Source organism: Magallana gigas, chromosome 6 (assembly GCF_963853765.1).
Source record: "Magallana gigas chromosome 6, xbMagGiga1.1, whole genome shotgun sequence".
Lineage (NCBI taxonomy): Eukaryota > Metazoa > Mollusca > Bivalvia > Ostreida > Ostreidae > Magallana > Magallana gigas.
The window spans coordinates 45,198,942-45,218,867 of NC_088858.1; the positions used below are offsets into that span (position 1 = coordinate 45,198,942).

Consider the following 19,926-nt stretch of genomic DNA (forward strand, 5'->3'; position numbering starts at 1 on the left):
GTTACAATAAATGACCAAAATATAATATACCTGACCATCATTAAAAAAAAGAAATACATTGTATTTTTACAAAAATATTTCACATTTATTGAGACGTTTCACAGCATGGAGATAATCTTTAAGGTGGTTTAACACATCATCACGAAATGGCTGACCTCTGATCCAAACGGGTAAAGTGTTGGGTTTGTGATCCGTACATCGAAGTTCGAATCCCGCAGGAGCTTTTGTTGTTACTTACTGAATTGTATTTTTTAGATATTCATTTTTTACTCCCCAAACTAAAAAATTTTTGCTTATTTGACATGTGTTCAGTTTATTAATCATTATATCTTTCATAATCAAATAATTTACTGTTAATTTGAGTGTATTTTTTCATGTGTGTTAAAGCTGATATGAATTCATAAAGGCATTTGGTCGCCATATTAGTTATGATTGCTCCTCATCTGGCACTAGGGTATATATACCAGTGGAGAAAGTTACAGTCGGTTGCTTTCCGATCGAGGCATTCAGGCGGCTGCATGGACTTCTAAATGCATGAACTTAACATTGTAGTAAACAATGTGTAAAAATGAATAAAGGAAACTATCAATCAATAAAACATATTTATTTATTCTTTAATAGAATGAAAGAATTTTCAATGCATCCGTAATATATTGCACAGATAGTGTTACCTAAAGGCCCTGTCACACCAAGCTGCGTCCCCACGGCGTGTTCACGGCGTTGTAAAATTCATGGAATCGCCGTAGGATCGCACGGAAAATTCAGAAAAAATGCACAGTCTTATTTGAAAATTTAGAAGTGTATATGTCACGGCGTACTGAGGCGTTCTTATGGAGCTCCCACGGCGTGTAACTGCGTTTCCACGGAGTTCTACTTGGCGATTAACTGCGCTCTCGCTGAGTCTCCGCCGAGCGCTCATGACGTGCTAGGAGTTTTTTACCGCGCATCCACGGCGTGCACTGCAAAAGATCCTTCTTTGTTTCTTTCCAGCCTTTGACAAGTAGGTAGATTGCTTTGTCCCAGTTTTCCTTCAGGTTTATAAAAATGGAAGCAATTATCAACCCTTGTAATAATTTAATGCAGACAATTTTTCACACGTTTTATAAAGTATTTCCCCCCTGAAATTAAGAATTGCTTTCGATTTTGTTCACCATTCAATATGTGGATGATGGTTCCTACCTCGTTGAAACATTCCTGGCACCTCATTTTTCTTTTGTAATCTTAAAAACGCCACCCGATTAAATGCTGATTATTTTTTTCAATCTGATTTAGAGTTATTATTTCATATCTGTCAATGATGATTTTAGCTGCTGCGTTTGATTTATCATTGATATCTGATTTGGCTTTTCAGACTGTTTGATGATATCAACTGAATCTCTGCATAAGTTTAATATGCTTTACCATCGGTAAACGCGGTCGGGTTTAAAAAATACAAATTAGTTCTAAACAATTAAAGACAAAAGTTTCCATAGTAAACGAATTATTGACAACAGGGATAGGGTATTTGTAATAAATATATAATAATAAAAGTATTTGTAATTGAGCGTAATTTCGAATATATTACATATTTCAAAGTAACTGGAAGAAATTTGTAATTGATCCTGTCGTCCTCAATTACAAGTAATTGAATGTATTTAAATACATTCCAAAAATAGCATGTATTTTCAATTACTTTTCAATTATCTTTTCTATTACTTTTTAACCAAGTTTCAAAGTAATTGGAAGAAATTTGTAATTGATCCTGTCCTCAATTACAAGTAATTGAATGTATTTAAATACATTCCAAAAATAGCATGTATTTTCAATTACTTTTCAATTATCTTTCTATTACTTTTTAACCAAGTTTAAAGAATAGGTGTCTTATAATGCTGCTTATTTTGTTTACCTGCTTGGCATAGGCTTTTGTTTAGACAATTATTAAATGTCTTATAATGTTTAATATGTTTATACAACATGAGATACTGCCCAGGACAATAGGTAAATGTCTAATTTTGTTCAGGTGTGAACCCTTTTCATTCCCAAGAACCCCAATATTTTAGGATTTAAGGGAGTCTAATTCTAAATATCGAATTGTTGTGATTTATACTTACAACTTTCTATACAGAGATGGGGTACATTGCCAATTTTTTTTGTTTTTATTTTTTTGCATAAAAACATGTTTACACAAATAAAATTCCACTATATAGAAGATCTTCCTTAGAGCCAAACATGAACTCAATGGTACTGGAAGAATTTTATGTCAAGAAACCTTTTGTATAAATGATGATTAAACAGAACTCCAATCTTTCAAAAAATTACCACACATAAAGCCATATCGTAATGCTATTTATGCAAGTAATTGTTCTCAAGATTTTTTAAAAATAAAAACTAAAGTAATTAAATTGTAATTAATTCCTTTTGTCAAAGTAATTGAAAGTTATTAATTATATTTGAAAAAACCCAATGTAATTGTATTTGCAAGTAACTGACAAATTTATCAATGTATTTGAAAGTACTTAATAACATATACGTATTTACATTTCCCATTGTCGTTGCCTATAACACTATATATCGATTTTGTACTACATAACCTATTAAACAAATGACGCCAAATTGAGGCGCCAGCTGGGTTTGCTTATTAATATTTAAATATATAATCGTACGATGGCTTAAAAATATAAATATAAGTAATAAGGAATCATTCTTTGAATATTATGAGGTGATAATTTCGGTCTGGGGGTGATCAAATCTATCATAAAGCCCTTCGGGCTTAATTGGATTTGACCACGCCCCGACCAAAATTATCACCTCATAATACTCAAAGAATGATTCCTTATTCCTTATTTCAAAGTAATTGACCCCAACCCTGATTGACAACTTGCATATCGAGAACAGAACACAACGAAATCTATCACAAAATGGATTGCTTTTGGTAAAAAAAAAAGGTAAAAAAGGACAGTCATACAATATAGTGGTGGCCGCCAAATAATGACTGGCGGTCGCCAGATGAAATGTTGGTCTTCACCTTGCGCGTGCGTTTAATGTAAGCATATGTCTGATACATTGTAGCATCCCAACTGATACTGCCTAAAGACAATTCTTATCAAATATATGGTTTGTTGTCTTCCAAATCTCTCTTTCTCATTTTTTCCTATCGTTTTGATGTATAAATTTTCCTTACTTAATCATAGTCCATAGTTTAAAAAATTACATCTAAATAATTAAGATAGATTTCATGGCTTGTTTGATGACCACCAAGCTTCCTTAACTGTTTTCAAATAAATTGTTTCGGAATCAAAATCTCGAGTATTATATAATCGTAGAATGAGTGCGTTATTAAATCTAGTATACACAATTTTTTTTTTGGCTTTTTATCAGTTTCGACAAAGTGAATGATGAATTGCTTAGTTATTTGCCTTCTAATATTAGTTTCATTTCTCGGTTGTCTTATTAGTATTTTAGTTATGATTAGTATCATTTAGGAAAAACATTTTATTTTTCCATAAAAAAAACCCTGGTGCATAACGGAATCCAGATTTTACAAGATTTGGGCAATTATTTATAAGTCTGAAATAATTAAAGACATTTACATGTATTTCTCTTTGTGATTATTGAAAAAGAGAGGAGTATTTACAATGTCATTTTTCTTTTAATTACTAGTATTCAACTCAAACACTTACAAAATAGACAATTTAAATGTAATTATTTTATACAATTATTATAAATAATGATTGATTCAATATATTGAGAACTATTTTGGGGTGACTGGGTTATGGTATTTACATTGTAGATATATCAACTAATGAAATAAGTTAATAGTCAAGAATTGATAACTTAGAATAAATCGACTCGAATTCAAATTCATAATTATACTTGTTTTAATCAGTCACTTGAAGAATAAAAAGTAATTGTTTTCAACAATTTAAGAGACCACTCTTGAATATTTGTAAAAAGTATATTTTGAGAAATATACATACATGTACGTTATATATTTAAGTCAGAAAGTTATAAACATAGCTTCTTGTAATAATAATCGTTTACTTTAATATTTTTTAAAAACTTGAAATAAGGAGTCTCTGCGCATCAAATTATATTTTTGAACTAGACTCTTGTTGCTATAGCAACAAAAAGGTCTTCCGTTCCTCATGTATAAATCTGTGCAAAAGATATATTTCTCTTGTAAACAGAAAATGGATATAATTTATACTGTAAAGGAATTCCCAAGAAATAAACAAAACAAAAAGACAAAACGTCATTTTTTGAGTACTTTCTGTGACGACCGGAAGTTACGCCGGATCATACAAAACACAATAAACATTACCTTGTCTTTCCTCAAAGTTTGGATGTTCAAGTTTTTGTTAGTTATAATATCTCGCTTAGAAAAGATTTTTGTCTCGGAACCGGAAACGATCGAACGGAAGTGATTAAGAAATTGAAAATACGTAGTTTAGTACATTTACCTATGATACGTTATTGTTCATTACATTGAGTAAAATGTTTAAAAAATGCTTAAGAAAAAAAACCTCTTATTGCTTGAACACTTCGAGTTAAAACCGGAAGTGGCGAACGACCAAATGGAACCCGTTAAACACATGTTCATTCAAATGTCCATTATCCATACAAGTTTTGTGTCTGTATCTCTCACAGTTTCTGAGATCTTGAGGGTAGTTTGTTTTTTTAAAAGAAGGCTACCTGAGATATTTGAGATGTCTCACCGGAAGTAGAACTTATTTTTGGTTTTTTTACCATGTGTAGATGACCTCTTGTATTCTTATAACCAAAATGTTACTTCCATGCTAAATAACCAACATATTTTTAAAAAATCAAAATTTTGCGTTCTTCCTGTGACGACCGGAAGTTACGCCGGATGAAACAAAATAGTGTTAACACATGTCCATACACAGGTCTATAATTCTACAAAGTTTGGTTGTTGAAGTCGTTACCGTTTTTGAGATCTCGTCGATATAAGGTTTTTTGTCTCGGGACAGGAAACGGACAAACGGAAGTGCTTAATGAAACTTAATTTTTTTATATCTTGTTTACTTTCCTATTTTACATTATTAGTCATCGAAACAGCTTAAACTATAAAAAAAAAAACCAGTTTAACGGATTAACAATTTGATTTGTTTGAACTCTTCCGCTTTGGACCGGAAGTGACGGAGGACAAAATGAAACTGTTTAAACACATCTTCAATCAACTGTCTATGAGTGGTGAAAGTTTTGTGTCTTGATCACGTACAGTACCTGAGAACTTGCGGGTACAAAATATGTTTTAAAAAAGCTACCTGAGATAATCGAGATATCTCACCGGAAGTAGAATGTTTTTGTTTATTTAACATTGCATAGATGACATATATAAGGATCTATACTAATATCTTTATTCTATTGAAAATAAATTAAATACGTAAAAACAAAAAAAATTGAAGAGCTTCCGGTGACGACCGGAAGTTACGACGAACAAAACAAAAATGTTTAAACACATCTACGACTATAGGTCTATTATCCCTCAAAGTTTGGATGTTCAAGTCTTTCTCATTTCTGAGATCTCGATGTGACAAGCTTTTTAACGCGGGACAGGAAACGGACGACAGGAAATAAATTTTCAAAAAATGAAAAAAACGCCTAAAGATATGATCATTTTCTATCAGTCCTGAAAACTTGAAGTAAATCTATCAAGCCATCTCTGAGAAATCTTGTGGACAAAAACTGGGAAAAAAATAATAATAAAAAACCTTACAATTTCTATAAGGTCTTCCGTTGGAAACGGAAGACCTTAAAAAGAAACATTACAATCACTATAAGGTCTTCCGTTGGAAACGGACGACCTTAAATATGACAGAAATTGTACAAAGTAATGACAACAGACGAACTCTTTCAAATGTTGATACTACTCTTCCCTTATTAAAGGATAGAGCAGATAATCTTACCTCAGTAGAAACAAGGCATGTAGAACCAATTAAAATTGACCATGCGCGTAATAGTAGGTGTTTTAAATGCAAACAGACGGGTCATAGGGCTCGATTTTGTACTCAAAATAAACCCAAAGTCAGGTCCCGTCCTCAAATAAATAAACAAACCTGTCCATAATATAGAGCAGAAACCCCGTTCGCCTGTGGAATGTTGGAATTGTGGTAAAGTAGGTCATGTGCGTGCAGATTATTGGGGCTCGCATATTTATCAAAGAGCGCAGCAAAATCAGGGCAGACCATCAAATCGTCAAGGCCGAACATATAAATCTAGCGACCAAGTAAATAGGGGATCGTCTCAAAATTTCAAATCGCGCTCTTATTTTGACAAACAAAAACAGGAAAACTAAGACGTTCTTCCTTCGTTGAAACCCGAAGAAAGAACTTTAAACAAAGACCTACATATGAATTTAATTTTACTAACAACCCCAGTAGCTGTTTATTAAAAGTAGGAAAAAATAAATTTAGAGCTTTGGTAGATACAGGTGCAGCCGTATCTCTAATTAGTAAGAAAATGTATGAAAATCTATTTCCCCGCCCCAAGTTGTTTAATAACGACATCCCCTCTTTACAAGCAGCAAATGGCAATTCTTTAATTGCGATAGGGTATGTAAATATTTCCTTTAAGATTTCAGGATTTACTTTAGACCACAAACTTTATGTGACAAAGGGACTCAACCGAAACATGATTCTCGGTCGTGATTGGCTCAAGAATAACAATGTTCGTTTATAGTTTGATCTTGGACTCATGCGTATTGATGGTAAAGTATACGCGGAACCTAAAGAAGATTTACACATCTCAACTATTGTAAGAACACCTAAGAAACTTATTATGAGACCAAACACGGTGACTGTATGTTATGGAAAAATAAATAACAATTTTCCTCTGGAGAAAAGTGACTTGGTTGAAGTGAACAGCATAGACAATAACTGCATTATGGAAGACCCAGGACTATATTTAAAAGACGCCGTTTGTATAGTTCGGAAAGATAAGAAAGTTCCAATGATCTTCGTTAACCAAACTAACAAAAATTATAAAATTCCAAGAGGCTAAATAGTAGGACGAATTACCTCATTAAAACAGAAGGAAATCTCAGAAATACAGACTACTCAAGACACAAAAGAAGAAATTGATGTACCTAAAAGATTTGAACACTCAATCAAGAGACTTGTGAGCAAAAACAATGATTTATTTGCAAAGAAAGACAGTGATCTTGGAGTGACTGATACTGTTAAAATGAAGATAGAAACTGGAGATCACCACCCAATAAAGAACAGACCCTACCGTGTACCCCTAAATAAAAGACAGATAAATGACAAGGTTATACTGGAAATGATGGACGCAAAGATTATTGAGAGATCACAATCGCCTTGGTCATTTCCCTTAGTAGTAGTGAAGAAAAAGGACGGATCAGACCGGATGTGCGTTGACTTTAGAAGCTTATATAAGATAGTGAAACCAGTATCATTCCCGCTACCGCTGATTGATGACATCCTATGTTTACTAGGTAAGGCAAAATATTTCACTGCGCTAGACTTAAAGAGTGGATATTGGCAAGTGAAATTAGAAGATTCAAGCAAAGAAAAAACGGCCTTTGCATGTCACAAAGATTTAAGATTATTGGTAAAAACAATCAAATTTTGCGATCGACATCTTGAGTATGGGACAAGGTTGTTCGGGTTTCCACGGTTCATTATTATTACCGCCATTTTATAATAGAGAAAGTCAGTTCAACATGACCAATTCTTTCCAAAAATTTATCAATGAGATCGATACATGCACCCTTTGGAACCCTCTAAACACCAGACACCCCGAAATTAGCCAAATAAAAATTCCTGACAAACTAAAAGATATTAAAATTTCCCTATGAATGCACTAATGGCGGAATTGCCATTAATTAATTTGCAACCCATGAAATCCTCGTCTTGGGTGGGAAGCCCCTGGTTTTATGTGTGTTTAGCTTTGGCAGTAACAATAACGATAGGACTTTGTATTGAGAAACGCAAAACTATTTTTAAAAAAGTGGGGTGGTATTTGCTGTAGTGGTTGCTGGACAGGTTGTCGAAAAAGAGGTAGTGACGGAGATAAGAAAGGTTCTTCCAAAGACACTGTATTTTGTTGTGAGAATCCAGAGAAAAGGACCTCTAGCGACATTATTAAACTTGAACCAATCCCGAAAGACACTAGGATCCAAGAGAAACCCCGACGAAGCGGAAGAATCGCAACTCGCAAATTGACCAGTAACACGGGGACAATTTCGACTAAACTAGCACAACAATGTCTTGGAGAGGAGAACAATGAAGAATATCCATGGACCAAATACTATAGACCGGACCCAGAGCTGGCACGTAAATACCTGGAAGAGAAGGCCGCGATGTCTACGCAACAGAGGAACGCAGGAGACGGTCCGCGAGAATTCGCCTCGCCATCCGCGCCGACCCTCTATCCACGGGTGCCGATGATGGATGAATAATTAATCTACAGCCGCGAAAAAGTTGTGTTTTCCTGGTGAAAGGATTGTGAAATTTAGCGAAAATTAAAAATGTGAATTGTGTAAAAGTAGAAATGTGCGTTATATTGTGCTAATATAAATCTCGCATTTGGTGATTCACTCTGGAGAACTTCCGGAAGAAACCGATTGACTCCGAACCTATGACGCTAACCTCACCCCTAAGAAGGAAGAGATATTTTGGTGAACTTACAAGCATGCACTGGCTTTGTATATATATGTGACATCAGGCTTAACCATACTTAGTATTACTTTGATGATGAATTACGATTATATTCAACTATGGTTATTTCATCTTGGTCATTATTGTCATACTTTATTCATTATTGTTTTCATGATTGTAATGCAATATAATCAAGCCATATGGTTTTATGTACATGTATACATCTTGGTTATAGATTTCTTTTTGTAGATGAATGATGTTCCAAGCCGGAGGTGGAAACATGTCACTTGATACTATCTCTTAACATAGATGTTCTGACTGGTATGTCACTAGAAAGTTCGTCTGATCAAGGGTAGATCAAGGACGCTTTCCTATTCCGGGCGCCATGCATGAGAAATCTCCCTTCGGGATATTTCTTTTGTTTGGGGGACGTATGTAAACAGATAGCCATGCTATGACCTTGAATTGATAGTATTACATAATGGTCACTATGTATTTATGTGTACCTAGGTGCTGCGCACTGAATAGTGTTAATGATGATAATAACAGAATGAACTATATGACTCTTGTAGCAATGTGTAGTATTACTAAATGATGTTGTTTTGCCTCGGACTAGAATGTCGCGACGTCATTGGATGAAACGCGTCACGTGGCTGCCTTACAAATTTCTTTAAAAGGCAAGCGTCAAAATTTATAGGGCAACATGGCGGACGTAACGTTATTTGTACTGATTTTCTACACAAACGTTTGTTTACATATCAAACTTTAGGTCCTCGACAAAACAAAACACTTATCAGGTTTGTTACTGGCTGTTTAAAGAAATTTGTGGGGTCGGTAAAGTCCATAGAAGGCTCGGCTCCGCCTCGCCTTCTATGGACTTTACCGACCCCACAAATTTCTTTAAACAGCCAGTAACAAACCTAATAAGTAATATTATTAAACCAGGTGAATAATACGGGCATAATAATATCCAAATTGAGAGTTAAAAACAAGTGTCAAATTTGGCGATTCAGTGTCAGCAACGATAGCTCTAGTACTCTATATTGAGTCATGTATTGTGTATTCTACGGAAGCCCGTTGGTGCCACGTAGGAAAAATATTTTATCTGGCGGCCGCCAGATAATTATTTGGCGGCCGCCACTTATTATCTTGCGGCCGCCACATAATTTTCTGGCGGCCGCCATATAATTTTCTGGCGGCCGCCACATAATTATTTGTTTTCCCTCGGACTGAAATGTCACATTTTCATTGGATTAAACATGGCACGTGATTGCCTCATATATCTCTATGTAGGTTCTGTGAGGATTAATATTAGGCAATATGGCCGTCATTGGCCGCCGCCTCACCTATTCATCTCGATATTTCATATTATTTAACACAGAAATCGTGTTTAGTAAGTCATTAAAATATTTAGAGTAGTGGCCCTTTGGAATTATTTTTTAAACTAGAGTAGTTGCCCTTTGAATATTGACGTCACATTGTTGTGTCTGGAGCAGAACAAAATGGCAGCGTCTAAATTTGCTCAAATCCCTGCAGAAGTTTAAAATTGAATAGCAACAAAACATTGTAAGTAATATGGCTGATGCAAAGATTTTTTAAGCGTATTTGAAAGGTGGTATTGATAATTTTGAAGAGTTTAAATGAGTTTAATTGGACGAGATGTAAGGCATCTTGTACATGGCTTTGCGTAGATCACCGCTATTTGTGAATGAATATGTCGCTTGATAGTCCTCGGGAAAACAAAACACTTATTAGGTTAGTTACTGACTCACTACGGAAATATATTGGGTTGATCAATCTCATAGACGGCTCGGCTTCGCCTCGCCATCTATGAGATTGATCAACCCAATATATTTCCGTAGTGAGTCAATAACTAACCTAATAAGTAATAATGGCGGCCGCCACATAATTATTTGGCGGCCGCCAGATAAAACCTGACTTCCTGATGCGCGTGCATGTTTTAATGGGAGCTTTTTAGGGAGTTGAGGAAACACTCTAATTTATTAGTTTTATTAATTAATTATTTCTGAAACTTGACATTAAATATCAATTGCAGAGCTTAGGATTTTGAAAAACTGGTTGAGTTGAATGTATAGAAGACTTTGTTGTTAGAATCTAGAATGAATTTTATATTACTTTGTGCCTTGTATTATACATGTATGTTGTAAAACATGGTATTTTAGAGTTGATTCTGAACTTTTAAAACTGAACTTGACACCAGTTCAGGAAATCTTAACATTAAAAAACCCTAACTTGAGAGGAATTTTATGTAAACATGTATAAGTAAAGGAACGCACTGCCTTCTATGTGTTTTAATTTTGGTACAAGAATTTACCAACGCAGATTAAAGCCAGCTTTATTGACCACGACAGCTAGTACAGGCAATATTATCACGAGAGCAGATCCATCTATGACTTAATAAGGATAAACTAGGATAAGTGTGTACTAGCATTCGTGGCCATAAAAATGAAACTATTTAACTGACTGTGTTGTTAAACTCTTATTCCAAATCACATGAAAGGCAGTACAATAAAAAGACCGTGATCGGCCACATTCTCTCTGGGTAAATCAAAGTACTGAGAGTACTAAAAGGCGGGGTCTTGAAAGTTTGAATTTGTAATTGTTCACGTTTTCCTCCATTATGTTCCAAAAATTCTGAGTTTGAATTAGTTGTTTTAATCTACATGTAGTATGCTAAAGTTCGGCTTTTTGCAATTGCCTGATAATTTGTCATAATTTTGCTAAATCCCGACCGGGACTGTTCTTCATAATTGTAGAAAATTGACACATCGGTACTGGCACTGTACCAGTTATCGGCTAAAATTTAATGTTTTCTTTTCGTATTTTCTTATTTCGTGATATCTTTGGATAAAACTTGCCATATTTTAAATACTGAACTCCTTATTTATCAATCTGTTAGTTTATATCATTTTTTAGAACCGCAAACATCTTGTTTTGTGATTTTTATCAGGCCCCGAATTTGCCTAGTTTTTACGATCTACTGTATTGTTATCGGCTTCGTGATAATGACATAGTAAAATCCCTGTACATGTTGAATCTATACTCTGCTAAATGAAATTTGAATTATGTCCCTTGTGGGTCAGGCTAAAGTAGTCGGGGTTGTGATACATTATAAACAAAACTCATAAAATTATTCGTTTATTATCATACGGTAATTCACCAAATCGTACACTATTCAATACATAATTATGCAATCAGGCGTTCAACTGCGCTACGAATCTCTCGGAAATTAATGAATTCCTTTTGTTTATACATGTTATATGTATTGATATTATTTGTCAAATCAAAGAAGGGATATAATAACGTATCACAAAGAGGTAATATTCTGTTTTTAACTTATTACGTCATTTTCCCCACTGCTGAAAGTGCAAAGATGTAAAATCAGCGGTAAACAATGATCGTTTAAGCTCATGTATAAAACATATTCAAGAAAGTTTTCAAGCAAACATACTTTTCTTTATCCGAAAAAGACGACTGAATTAAAAAATCTTGGATTGTCCCCTGCTATAAACTCGAACTCTCAGTTTAGCCGATAACTGGTCTTAGCCGATAACTGGTACGGTACCAGTATATTATGTAAAATAAGACCCCAAGAAAAATTTTAAAAAACTACAACTAACCAGGAAAATCAAAACAACTATATTTAGGTATATAATTTAAATCGTTATATTTATTTATTTTGTGATCGGTAGACAAATCAACAATTTGAGATTTTTCGGAGTTTCCATAAACCTTGTATAACAGATACCGTCCGACTTATAGATTTTCCCTTTGATCACCCCCCCCCCCCCCCCCCCCCGCCCCACGGATAAGGATTTTCATGGTTTATAGATGTTGTAAATTCATTCTTTTATTATTTGTCAATATTGTTTTGGCGAGTCTGCGCCCCCCCCCCCTCCTCCTTTTCAAAATCGATGCTACGTGTCTGTTATATATTGTACCGGTATTAGAAACAATATCTACATTGCTTCATATATTCGTGATTCTGTACCTCAGAAACATTGGGAACATAGCCTTTCCTATTATGGCATTTGGATTAACGTATCCAACAGAAGCCGCAAGTGATGCTACCTTTTGTTTCAAAGGGCCAAAAATGGAAACGTCGGGGGGTTGCAGAATATGGGTTGTGTGTGGCAGCAAACCCATGACATGGACGTCGTTAGCCATTGCCTTTTTAGGAAGGGACAGTGAGATATGGGAATCGTGGTTGTCGAAGATGAGAAGAACTGGTCTCCTACTTCCGCAGTGCGGCAGACAAATATTATTGAACCACAACTCGAAAATCTCGCCAACCAGCTTGGAGGAATCCCGTCCGTAAAATTCCTGTGGAGCAGACCTCCTTCAAAGATAATGCAAGTTGGAAGCACCGTGCCGTCAGCTGCGACACAAACATGCGCTGTACAATGCGAGTGTCCAAGATTTGACTGCTGGTACGCATGTGTGCCTTTACCAACCAAAACCTTCTTTCGACATTTTTCTTTACCTGTAATTGAGGGAAATTTTGTATTTTTTAATATCACATGTGTAAATACCGCTATTTCATCCACTCGGCAATACCAATTTAATTTCATGCGTCGGACTCACGCGCTCATATTTAAAGAAAACAAAATAAAGTAATATTTAAAAAATCACGTTAATTAATTGAAAATTCTATTTAATTTCCCCTTCCATGTTAAGTACTTGTTTTCATCTGATGTCCTACAAATATGAAATTAAATTGGTGTGACCCTAGTTTTTCTTTTTCTTTTAAATATATATTGTATTATTATCTTCAGTTCTTTAGTCCATGGAATTGTATTTTAATAGTCATGCAATATGAGTCAGCATTTTTAAAGTACCGCTGAATCCGCTTTCATCACAGTTGAATATCTGTGCAGGTTTGTCCTTAAGGCCCAAGTCTTCAACAGTTTTATTCAAAAGATTGAAGTACTGGTTCGTGACAGTCCAGTTGGACATTCTAGCTCTAGAATTATCTAGCACCTCGGGAACTCTTTCCGAAATGTCGGGATGTCTTTTGAAAAACCATTTTGAAGGACCATTTTCTAGGTTGAACAATGTTTTTCGTCCACTTTCTTTAACTATTGCAACCACGAACGACTAAATTGAATTAAAAAAAAATATTGAAGAAAATTTACTGGACTGATCCCTTCAAAATATTCAAAAGTAGAAATTGGTGTATAAAATAATGTATAATTTTAAGAAATCGTGTACTTATGTTTTAGCAACATAATTTTATGAATAAAAGAGAGACCTTCAATAGTTTTCTCGACACGGGGAAACCTCTTGTTCCCATATGTTTAATGTAATTTAATAGAGACACTTCTTCGTCCTCGGTAAGCATACGTGGTGGACCTGGCGTTGATCTCTCTATCTTGTTTTCTTCTTTTATGTGGTCAAACACAGTTGACGTAGGCACTTGGTATTCTCGAGCAGCCTGATAAGTATTTAACTTTTTTGTTCTTACATCACTCACAGCCCGATGGAAGCATTCCTCTTGGTACTGGTGTCTTTTTCTTTTGTTCATGTTTCTCTTTTTTTTTTTTATACACAAATAAATATTAAAATATATGAATGCAACGTTATTTTACGGGGGCAATACAGATGGCGAAGAATTGGATATGGGACTTAATATATTTTTCTTATTTTTGTTTATATAATTACAATTTAAAAAAAAATATCTATTGTCTTTCATTACCTTTAAAACAGTTTGATAACTGTGCATTTTATGCAGGTTCAAGTTAATTAAATAGAGTGGCATGCATGTACTGGTTTGTTGATTTTATCGATGCAATTAATTTTATGTTCTCTGCAAATTGTAATTTGAATTATGTCCCTTTGTGGGGTCAGATTAAAGGTCGTAAGGGTTATGACACATAAACAAAACTCTAAATAAAATTAATACTTTGGTATCATGCGGTAATACACAAAATCGTACTGAATATTCAAACATGGTTGTCGAATCAGGCGTTTAACTGCGATATGAATCTTTCATAATTCAGCGATTTCCTTTTGTTTGTATGCATCGATATTGCATGTCAAATCAAAGAAGGGATATATAACAACGTATTACAGAAGTCATAGTCTATTTTTAACTTATTACGTCACTTCCCCCACTGCTGAAAGTGCAAAGATGTAAATCAACAGGTAAACAATGATCGTTTAAGCTAATGTTCACAGGATATTCAAGAAAGTTTTCAAGCAAACTTACGTTTCTTTATTCGGAGCAGACGACCAAATTAAAAAAATCTCGGATAGTCGCGCACTATAATCCCGAACTCTCAGTTTAGCCGATAACTGGTCTTAGTCGATAACTGGTACAATACCAGTACTACATGTAGATTGAAACAACTAATTCAAACTCATAATTTTTCGAACATAATGGAGGAAAACGTGAACAATCACAAATTCAAACTTCCAAGACCCCGCCTTTCAGTACTCTCAGTACTTTGATTTACCCAGAGAGACCGTGGCCGATCACGGTCTTTTTATTGTACTACCTTTCATGTGATTTGGAATAAGAGTTTAACAACACAGTCAGTTAAATAGTTTCATTTTTATGGCCACGAATGCTAGTACACACTTATCCTAGTTTATCCTTATTAAGTCATAGATGGATCTGCTCTCGTGATAATATTGCATGTACTAGCTGTCGTGGTCAATAAAGCTGGCTTTAATCTGCGTTGGTAAATTCTTGTACCAAAATTAAAACACATAGAAGGCAGTGAGTTCCTTTACTTATACATGTTTACATAAAATTCCTCTCAAGTTAAGGTTTTTTAATGTTAAGATTTCCTGAACTGGTGTCAAGTTCAGTTTTAAAAGTTCAGAATCAACTCTAGAATACCATTTTTTACAACATACATGTATAATACAAGGCACAAAGTAATATAAAATTCATTCTAGATTCTAACAACAAAGTCTTCTATACATTCAACTCAACCAGTTTTTCAAAATCCTAAGCTCTGCAATTGATATTTAATGTCAAGTTTCAGAAATAATTAATAAAACTAATAAATTAGAGTGTTTCCTCAACTCCCTAAAAAGCTCCCATTAAAACATGCACGCGCATCAGGAAGTCAGGTTTTATCTGGCGGCCGCCAAATAATTATCTGGCGGCCGCCAGATAATTATGTGGCGGCCGCCAGAAAATTATATGGCGGCCGCCAGATAATAAGTGGCGGCCGCCAAATAATTATCTGGCGGCCGCCAGATAAAATATTTTTCCTACGTGGCACCAACGGGCTTCCGTAGTATTCTATATATTAACCTTTGTAACCATTTATGCCATGTATGAATGAACGTATTATGAGTAAGTGATGCCTCATACTAGGTGGGGGACTCTGAGACCCAGGACTCGGAGTCTCAAATCCTGCATCCAGACTCTTTGATTGGCAGTTTTGACGGTTTTGTTACTTTATTTAGGAATAAAATATTAATCTTAATTTTGAACACTAAATATTCACTAATGATCGTCGTATATGGGCCGAACTAGTCAAAATTGTCCATCATAAGTAAAACCTTATATATACCCATGTGAAATGAGAGATAGATTCCGCTTATAGAGATTCTTAGACTCTTGATTCGGGCTGCTTTTAATTGTTTAACTATACGATCACGCTTTAATAAAACCGCTTGAGAAAGAAATACTGTACTTGTCATCACTAAGTTTGAGCTGACCCTCAATTGGATCCGTAAGACAGAAGGCTTACATGAGGCTGTAAATACCTTTCATCTAAAAATTTAATTCTGCTAGCAAACGTTTTTTTTACTAACTTCAAATTTACACACCATGTTGACTTTCGAAACTCTTGGGGATTTTTCATAGTAAATGCACTGTGTTAGAGTTATATCACGTATTTTCTTTGATGAACAGATTATAAATTAAAGCAATGAAAAAATGACAATAGCAAACCGTGAACCATCTCAAAAATCCATGAAACGAAATACAGATTCAAAGCAGAGCAACATGGACCTCCAAATAGATAGAGGTAGGATCAGGTGCCTAGGAGGAGTGAGCATCCTCTGCTGACCGGTCACACCCGCCGTGTGCTCTTTGTCGTAATCGGGAAAAAAAGACAAAAACGGAAAAGTCCGTAGACAAGTAGGTGATAAATTAAGGTCTAACAATTAGTATGAAAAACGTCAGTCAGCATGCGAGCCAGTGGAAAATTGTATCGTCGTTGTATCGACCACAGAACTTACTTCAAACGAGACTGTTGATAGTCCTGTTTTATTAACTTGTTTGTTAGTAGATTGCTTCGCCTTAGAAACTGTTCATACGAAGAGCATGCCCTTGCGTATCGAATCAATTGAGAGACAAAAACACAATATGCAGGTGACCATCAATGTCCATTTCCAGTAAAATATTCAAATATGAATCAGATGACGCAGACTCTGTGGTATCTTTTATTTCAAATTTACTGGGATATATCGAGTCGACGTTAGTATAGAAATATAAATTGATAATTGATAATTCGTCGTCGATATACCTGAATGTTGAGCTGAATGCCACAACGAGTGATTTCTTTTTTTCACGTACAAGTTTTCGAATAAATTCTGCTTCATAAGAATACAAAAATAGATCTGCTAACAATGGGGCACAATTGGTACCCATGGGAATTCCAACAAATTGTTGGAAGACAAATTTACCATTAGAACTTTCACGTATTTGTATTTTCGTTTCTGAGTTTATACATTGTGGAAACATAAACTAAAGAGCCTCCCGTGATTTAGCGTGAATGTAGTGCGCATGCGCAAGATCGTAATATTAAAAGAATTCAGATGATTTCTGTAATTTTTTTTAGGAATATTCGTCGATTATTAATTAGCGAAACTTGATTGAAAAAAAACAACCAAATTGGTAATCTTCAAGTACCAATGATGTTTAAAATACATGAAACAAAAGACAGTACTCTTCCGATTTTTCGGTATTAGAAACCAAAAATTTGAGTCTATTCTTATATAGTAGTATAGATATAGCTGCATATAATCTACTGCGCTCTCACATTTATTTAAGGAATAAGGAATCATTCTTTAAGTATTTTGAGGTGATAATTTTGGTCGGGGCGTCATTTGGTCATTATTATCCAATAATGATAGATTTGATCACGCACCGAAATTATCACCTCATAATATTAAAAGAAAAATTTCTAATTACTTATATGATTTTAAGCCATTGTACGATTAAATGATTAAATATAAATAAGCACCCCGCTGGCGCCTCAATTTGGCTTCATGTGAAGTTATGGGTTTTACAGTACAAAATCGATACGTAGTATTATTATCACAGGCAAAGACACTGGAAAATGTAAATATTATTATATAAGATACGTTACCTTAAAAGAAACTTCTACCAGATAACTAAAGACAAAATGAATCCAAGAACGGTAGATCCTTCGCAACGGCTTTCTATTTAACAGTGAATGGTATCTGACTCCTAGATATATAAGGAGAAAGACAACGCGAATAAAATGTAACTCTAGCATGAAACGATAGTTTATGAGACTTCATACATATGTATATCTCCGTTTAGTGAAACTCAGCTGTTAAAAGACTCTGTAATACTGCGCAAACCTTGAAATATTAAGATGGTGTAATTTATGGAATGTTGATATAATTTTTTAATTTTTGTATTCTGACAAAATGAATAACTTTATGGAAATAAATTAAATTGAATTTCAACTGATCGTTTTCGAATGACTTTTTGCCCCCCCCCCCACCCCCCAAGAAAACAAACTTATTTAGCAAGGCAAAAAAGAAGTCATTACATTTTAAGCTCGCCTTTATTTTTTACATGAAGAATGCAATAATACAAAATGCATAAAGTAGAATGTTTATGACATTTTTTTTTATATGTATCTTTATATGTTTAAGTACTTGCAGAAAATATGTACATATATATACAGTCATTTTTGCTTTTATTTATCTTACATGTCATGTATTAAATAAACTCTAAAATCTTGTAAAGCTAACATTTTTTTCCTGAAATTCAAACCTTTAATATTGTTAAAAACTGATTGAATTTTGTTATTTACCTATACATGTATGACGGGTAGATTTTTTATTCACACACTAAAAACGTCAGTGTGCATCATTTCTTATGGAATAATAAACAAGATTGTTCAGCTTTTCTTTGCAAGTTTTGTGCACTTCGTTACAATTTTAACTGGGTAGATCAATGTATTATGGTTTTATAAGTGATGAACTGTGTAATGGTGATCATTCATTCAAGGTTGTGTTTGTGTGACTTTTTGGATAAGGAAAACGGAATAGAACTCAGACTGTTAAAAAACTTTATAGCGTCAGTGTAGGGATTTACATCGCAGAAAATAAAACTGTATTATTGTAAAAAAATTAACATTCGTGTACACTTGATCGCTGAAGTGGAACGACGATTAGGCGGAAGCATTCACCTTGGCGATTTAATGAGAGTAACCCGGGTTTGATGAAACCTGTGTTTGTCAGAAGTGGCACACATCCTAATGACGTCGTACTACCAACTGTACGCATCAATCGTGTTTTCTAAAGAGCATTTGATAAAAATTGCAACTGAATTAAACATCTTATCGTTCAAAATGACGAATTCAGTCATACAGTTAAAATTTTCAAATTTTGCAATATCTATCCAGAAAATATGTTAACATTTTTTTTTTTGGAAAAGTAAAGAGAAGATTGGGGGGAGTAAGGCGTGGAGAGAGAGAGAGAGAGAGAGAGAGAGAGAGAGAGAGAGAGAGAGAGAGAGAGAGAGAGAGACCCTCACATTAAACCATTAGATAACCACCAAGAGTTTAATTTACCTTTCGTGTATGAAAAAGATCAATACCTTTGTTAACGAAATAACCAGAATTTTTATATAAACCTCAACTATAAACAAAGCAGAACCAGAAGTAAAAGAACATAACACGGAACTTATTATGAGTCAACTGTCTCGAAACAACGATAAATTAACAATTTATAAACAGTGTTTTGACTTTTATAACGAAAAAATTCCATTTCATTTTAAAATGTCCTTTGAATTAATAAGGAAATAGATTAAGCATGTTTGCTATGTAAAACATAACGAGTACAATCTGGTGAAGTTTTTTAATAGTGTGCATAATACAACTGAAGGAACTTAATAAGTTAGAGGTTAAATTTCAGCTGAGCTGTAAGATAAACGTTTAACATTGTATATATTATAAAACATTCATTGTATTTCATTCATTTTCAAATCTGTCCAGTCACCATTGGTGTCATTTATAGAATATTTTTGTAATTAAATGCGTTCTGAATGGTTGTATTTCTAAAG

The 19,926-nt window shown here is 34.3% G+C and overlaps 1 long non-coding RNA gene across 1 annotated transcript; it reads right to left on the reverse strand.

Annotated features, from left to right (window-relative positions):
• On the reverse strand, positions 1-18,207 carry LOC136276633 (uncharacterized). The gene is made up of 3 exons (XR_010715174.1): positions 17,975-18,207; positions 672-1,028; positions 1-526 (listed from the first exon to the last, which is right to left on the reverse strand). It is a non-coding gene; the product is annotated as an uncharacterized lncRNA (long non-coding RNA).
• Positions 18,208-19,926: the final 1,719 nt, after the last annotated feature.